A 7,500-nucleotide genomic window follows, 5' to 3' on the forward strand; every position below is an offset into this window, starting at 1 on the left:
TTGTCTATCTTTTGATGATACGCATGACTAAATGAGTGATGTATTATGCCATGTCTTGAGCGACAGGGCCCAAACCTTCAGCCCACTGCTGGTAGCAGTTCAAGGGGCTTGGTTTTAAAATTAACTCAGTACTGTGAGATTATGCGTTCCATCGATTAGCCTGGAGAGATGGACACAGGGAGAGATGGGAGATGCCTGTCGGAGTGTGTGTGTGTGTGTGTGTGTGTGTGTGTGTGTGTGTGTGTGAGGGGGTAAGGGGAGTGGAGTCAGTGGTTTAAGCAGAGGACTGGACTGACCTGTCTAGACAATAATGACAGACAACACCGCCTCTGATAACAACACAACCACAACGGAATATATATATATATAGATATGCAAACATAACGCCCCCCTTCTTCCCCCGACCCCCTCCACACACACACACACACACACTCCTGAACCGACGCTGCACAGAAACAAAGCTTAGCTTACCACCATCAAATCCATCAGCCCTCAAGCCGAAACAGACAAGACAAACTGTTCCTGGGCCCACATCATTGGTTGAAATCACCAACACGTGATCGGCCATTGACCTACAGACATGTGGCAAGGCACACACACACACACACACACACACACACACGCTTGCTTGTCGCGGTCTGACGCAAACCACACCAGCACTGACGTCATCATCATCAACACGTCATCGTCAGTTGGCGCTAAGTTCAATGGAGGCTTGGCAGAGTCACAAAACCCCCCGAAACATCGGCAGATGAAGTAAGCTGGAAACTGTTGACTTGACATAGGAGATATATATATTTTTTAGGTTGATAGATAAATAAATAAATTAATAAAAATAAAAATATGTAGCTGAAAGTCAACTCGTATAGCGGTATCCTACCACTACTACAGCTGCTACTACTACTGCTGCTACAACTACAGATGTATTACTACTACTACCACAACTACTAATACTACTATTTCTACAATGCTGCTGTTACAACTATGTACTACTACTACTACAAGAGCTGCTTAACTACCACCATCAACACTATTAGGCCACTACCACTACTACTACTACTACAATTACCACAACAACAACAAGTACTGCTACTTCGAACCGCAATATAACTCGGCAGGCAGACTTCCCAAGCATTAATTTACAATGACAACGATGACGACCAGTATCGCAATCACTAAAGGTTCCGGGGGACGTAACGCACGTGCACACGGACAACAGACTGATTCAATTCTCTGATTGTCTTCCTCAGTCTCCGACTACCTTTTTCTTTCTCTTCTGATCGACCCGTGCGGTCAGTGAAAAAAAAAAAAAAAAAAAAAAAAAAAACTAAGATGGGAAGTAACCAGAAGCTACAACAACGCTAGCTTGGAACTGCGTGCCCTTGTCTCGTGAAGAAAGAGCAAGGAGTTACTGGAAATGTTTTACTGCCTTCTCTCTCTCTCTCTCTCTCTCTCTCTCTCTCTCTGTGCAACGCTCCGATGGATTTCCAGGACACTAAAAAAAAAAAAAATTCGTTTCTGACACAATCGATTGTGACCAGGACTCTGAGAAAATAACGGACCACAGAACAGTCAGTGAAATTTATGAAGAAAAATATATTAATAAAAATAAAATAAAGATAAAGATAAAAAATAAATAAATAAAAAAAGAAGAGAAATTGAAATCCTTGGGGTAACTAATAATAAATAATGGTCTCACGAGGAGCACAGCTGTTGCTTTCACTCTAGGTCCCCTCTTTCTTAAGTGACCGTGTTATTTTCAGACCGTCTTTCTTTTTGGAGTGGCCCACGAGCAGAAAAAAAAAGTGTGTGTTTGTGTGTGTGTGTGTGTGTGTGTGTGCAGTGTGCGTTACGAAAGCGCGCGTGCGCGTGTGTATCAGTGTGTGTGTGTTTGTCTGTGTGAGTGTGTCCACGGGTCGTATGGTACTTCTGCTCACTTAAGAAACAAGAGAGGCAAGGCCTTCAAGACTCACTTGTGATACACTTAAAAAAAAAAATCTAATCGTTAAAATGTGTTCTGTATTTGGTATTATAAAGCTTCGGGTTAAAAAAAAAAAAAAAAAAAAAATCCTAACAAGATTCGAACCCCACGTGTTCGGGTGAGAAGAAACTGTCTTACCCATTACACTATCGTAGCTCCTTAATTGCCGTTCTAAATATTTCATATTTGAACATACTTTTTTATAAAGGGCGATAAATCAATTGCGGTATTTGCAGTGAGAACGCTATTTAAATCATATTATTGTGGTGTATCTTGGTCATTCAAAAAATCTTTCAGGGGAATAAAAAAAAAAAAAAAAAAAAAAAATTATTCTTTTTAAGTCCGCGGTAAAGGAGACGTTTGTTTACACAAGTGAGTCAAACAAAGGGACACGTATTGTGAACCTATCACTCCCCACCCACCCTCCCTCACTACCCTCTTCACCCCGGACCTGTCCCAGGGGAGAGAACCCATGCAGGTTGGTGGTTTCCCTTTGTCCAGGGCCTTGCCAGAAATGGGGAGAACCAACTTCACAAAGTTTCTGACGGTGCTGACTATACTGACGATAGACTGGGCACAACATCAAGGAACGTCATCAACAACCACAGCACACACACACACACACACACACACACACACACACCGTGACACGCACTCACACACAATATGACTGTGGGGATATGTGAATGCTACTGTGTATTTCATTATCGCGCAATTGTAGTATGTGTGTATCTTCTTTTTTCTTTTTTTTTCTTCTATGTTTCTCTTATCTATAATTATATTTGTTTTGTTTATTTTCTATTATCTAGATGGCTTGATGTCGTAAAAAAAAAAAAAAGGCAGTGGCTGCTTATTCCATTACCATCTTGAAATAAAAATGTTGACTTGAAACACACACACACACACACACACACACACACACACACACGAGAGCGCACACACGCACACACACACACACACACGAGAGTGCACACACGCACACACATGCACACACACACACACACACACACACACACACACACACACACACACATAAACAAACACACATCACGTACACACATGACCCCACCCCCTCTTCTCCATCTCCCCACCCCTCCTTCCCAAACACACACACACGCAAACACACACACACACACACACACACACACACACACGCAAACACACACACACACACGCAAACACACACACACACACACACACACACACACACACACACACACACACACACGCAAGAGCAGACAATCATGAGAGACTGACGGAGAGTAAGACAAAGAACAGCCGACATTGACAAAGAGGTAAACTCTGGCGCACAGACAAACACAGACATACAATACGGAAATGGAGGCAGAGGGGGGGGGGACTGTGGGGGGGGGGGGGGGGGGTGAGAGGGAAGTAACAGTGACAGAACCCGAGATCCAGACTGACACGTAGCAGCAGAACAGGCAGACGAAACAGACAGACAGACAGACAGAGCAATAGACAAAGAGAGACACAGAGAGCTCCGCTAGCAGACGCCAAAGCTATTTATGCCTTTTGATCTTCGGTAGATCTGATCAGTAATTCTATAAAAACACGCCCAGCCTGTCAGACGGGACTTTTTCCCCCATCTCTGTCCTTGTGTGTGTGTGTGTGTGTGTGTGTGTGTGTGTGTGTGTTGGGGGGGAGAGGGGGGCGGAGGGGGGGGGGAGGGCGAAGAGAGTTGGGGGGATGGGGGTGGGGGGCGTGTGTGTGTGTGTTATGTGTATGTGTGTGTGTGTTCTCGTGCACGATCGAGCGTGAATGTGTGTCACGGGTAGTGTGTCACTGTTTGGCTGTCACACTGCTTAATGTTCGAACCTGAGAGACAGAGACAGAGACAAGGACAGAGATGGACAGACAGAGAGACAAACAGAAGACGAGACAAACAACGATAGTCGATATGCAACAATGTGTTGTTGTTGTTGTTTTTTTTAATCTTGTCCCACAGAGAGAGAGAGACAGACAGACAGACAGACAGACACAATCCGGCAGAGAGACAGAGAACAGAGAGAGAGACAGAGACTGGGACAGAAACAGACAGAAAAAGAGATAGAAAGAAACACACAGAAAACCGACAGAGAGAGGGAGACCGAGACACAGACAGACAGACGAAACAGAGAACTCAAAACTCAAAACGTTTTTTTTAATATTCAAGGATTAAGACTTTAGGCATGGCGTATTCTTTCAATGTGTCCTTGCTGAATGTCATCCGTAACAACAGTACACGCATAACTATTTGAGGGAAAGGGGAGAAAGAGAGAAAACATTCTCTGTGCAGATGGACAGAAGAACACACACACACACACACACACAGAGAGAGAGAGAGAGAGAGAGAGAGAGAGAGAGAGAGAAGAAACAGACATAAGAAACAGAGATTGAAACAGAGACTCAGAGAGAGAGAGAGAGACAGAGGCTCAGAGAGAGAGAGAGAAAAAAACCCAGACAGACAGAGACATAAGAAACAGAGACAGACAGAGATAGAAACAGAGACTCGCACACAGAGAGACAGACAGAGAGAGAGAGAAGAAGAAGAAGAAGAAGAAGAAGAAACAAAGACAGACAAAGATTGAAACAGAGACTCAGAGAGAGAGAGGGGGGGAGAGGAGACACACACACACACACACACACACACACACACACACACACACACACACACACATACACAAACACAAACAGAGAGAGAGAGACTGAGAGACACAGAGAGAGCATCTTAAGAAAGACTGACAGCACAAAGACTACGATGTCAGCAGCAGACTCCATACCACTGAGGAGGAGGGGAGGAGGAGGAGGAGGATATACGAGGGTACAAGAGGAGGCTGGGAGGGTGGGGGACGGGGGGAGGAGGAGGAGAGGGGTGTTGGGGGAGGGGAGGGGTGTGTGGAGGGAGGGAGGGGTGTGTGGAGGGAGGGAGGGAGGTGAGGTGAGGCCTAAGCCGATGGACTGACCTGTCTAGACAATAATGACAGGGGCTGCATGGCTCGGCAGACTCGTCTTCTTTGGACCTGTTCCTGTGTGTGTGGGGAGGGGGGTGGAGTGTGGTGTTGTGTGGTGTGGGGTGGGGTGGGGTGTGGTGTGGTGTGGTGTGGTGTGTGGAGTGGAGTGTTGTGTTGTGTGGTGCTCTTGTGTGTGTGTGTGTGTGTGTGTGTGTGTGTGTGTGTGTGTGTGTAATAATAATAATATTTTATTTTTATATAGCGCTATAATACAAGCATAAGCAAGCTCTAAGCGCTTTACAATCCAGTACCTAAAGTGAAACAAGAAAGCATATAAAAAGTAGTAGAAACATAAAAACAGAATCATTGATATTATAAACAAACACACACACACACACACACACACACACACACACAAAAAAAAAAAAAAAAAAAAAAAAAAAAACAACTCACAACTAACATACTATCAATACTACAACTGTTACATTCCAACACTCACACTAACACACTCGCGCGCGCACACACACACACACACACACACACACACACACACAAACACACACGATTAAACGGCTGAGATGACAGCAATTTTCACTTAAAATACATACATGTAAAAAGGAACATAATTGTAATCTGCATGCCACAGATTTTGTAAAAATTGCAAAATAAAATTTTGGATAGAAAAGGTAAAAGGGGTAAAAATCGGGTCATTCTCCCTTTCGAACCACACCACCACCATCCATCTACCCACTCCCATTCTCTCTACTTTCCCATCACACACACTTACATTGCCATGGGCCTGGGACAACAGCACTATTTGAGTTATGACAAGTATTTTCTAAAGAGATGCGTTTTAAGATTTACTTTAAAGGTAGATATATGAGTTGTTTGTCTGAGAGCAATAGGCAGAGAATTCCAAGTTGTTGGGCCGAAGACGGAAAATGACATCTTTCCACAGGAGTTAAGGAAGTATCGGCCGGGGAACAGTTAGCTGGGAGGAATCAAAAGATCTCAATGTTCTGTTTGGCAAGTACGGGTTAACAAGCTCAGAAAGATATGAGGGTGTGGTATCACATTTCAAGCACTGAAAGCATAGGCAGGCAATTTTATATTCAATTCTGGCTTGAACAGGCAACCAATGAAGTGTCCGCAGGAGAGCAGTAGCACTCTCTCTCCTCGATTTTTTAAGGACGAGTCGAGCTGCACTATTCTGTATTTTCTGGAGCTTGTAGAGTTTATCATTGGGAAGGCCAGCAAAGAGAGAATTACAATAATCTAGGCGGGAGGAAATTAAGGCAACAGCAAGTTTGTTGGCGGCATCAACAGACAGGAAGGGGCGGATTTTACTAATCTTACGAAGCTGAAAGTAAAGAACTTTACACAGGTGGTTCACATGAGTTTCCGTCGTGAGGGATGAATCGAGGTAAAAACCAAGATTGCGGACAGAACTAGAGAAAGAAATTTCTATCCCAGAACAAATGATAGACGTTGTATTTATCTGCTTGAGCTTATTTTTTTTATTACCAGTCAACATGAGTTCTGTTTTGTCATCATTCATTTTTAGTTTGTTTTGTTTCATCCACTTTGCTACATTTTCTGTACCAGTTTTAAATTTAGAAGCTAAACATGGAATTCCAGAGGGAATAGTAGAATCATGCAGTTCAGAATCGTCAGCAAACAGATGATAGCGAGGTACAGACTGTTGGATGATCAAACTTGGACGTTGTGTGTACTTTGTAAAGAGTACAGGTCCCAGGACGGAACCTTGTCTGAGCACAGACGGAACAGACTGGTTTCCATTTACAAGGACAGAGTGTGTGCGACCTGATAAGTAGGAATGAAACCATTTCAGAACAGTACCATTGAGTCCGAACACAGCACACAAACTTCTGACCATAATGTCATTGTCTATCGTGTCAAATGCTGCAGAAAGGTCCAGCAGTGACAGAATGCATACCTTGCCTGCATCAGATGCTAGCAACAGATCATTGACTACACGTAATAAGGCCGTGTTTCCCTTTCTGTACGCTAACTGAAAAGGCTCAAGGAGACTGTGGATCTCAATGTGTTTCATAAGCTGGCCAAGCACAATACGTTCTAAAACTTTAGACAGAAATGGGAGGTTTGAAACTGGTCTATAGTTTTTCAGGTTTCGGGATCAAGACTAGCTTTCTTCAAAAGGGGACACACCAAGGCATGCTTAAAGGACTGTGGGACAACACCTGAGGTAAGGGATATGTTCATGATATTGGTTATAATAGGTAGTAATTCTTCTAAACATTGGTAAAATATGGAATGTGGGATAGGATCAAGACTGCATGATTTCTCTGGCATCTTGAGGATGACATCTTTGACCTGTTTCTCGGTAACTGTCTGGAATGTAGTGAACTGTGTTCCATTAAAAGTATCAGATTCGCCAAAATCAGTAGGAGAATCGAAGCTTCTTCTAATCATCACTATTTCAGTAGTGAAATAATCAATAAATTTATCAGCTAGATTTTCAGAAGGTATATTGCTAGGTAGAGCAGTTCGGACATCATTCCCCATCATCTGATTGGCCAAGCGAAA

Source organism: Babylonia areolata, chromosome 33, assembly GCF_041734735.1.
Source record: "Babylonia areolata isolate BAREFJ2019XMU chromosome 33, ASM4173473v1, whole genome shotgun sequence".
NCBI classification, from domain to species: Eukaryota; Metazoa; Mollusca; class Gastropoda; order Neogastropoda; family Buccinidae; genus Babylonia; species Babylonia areolata.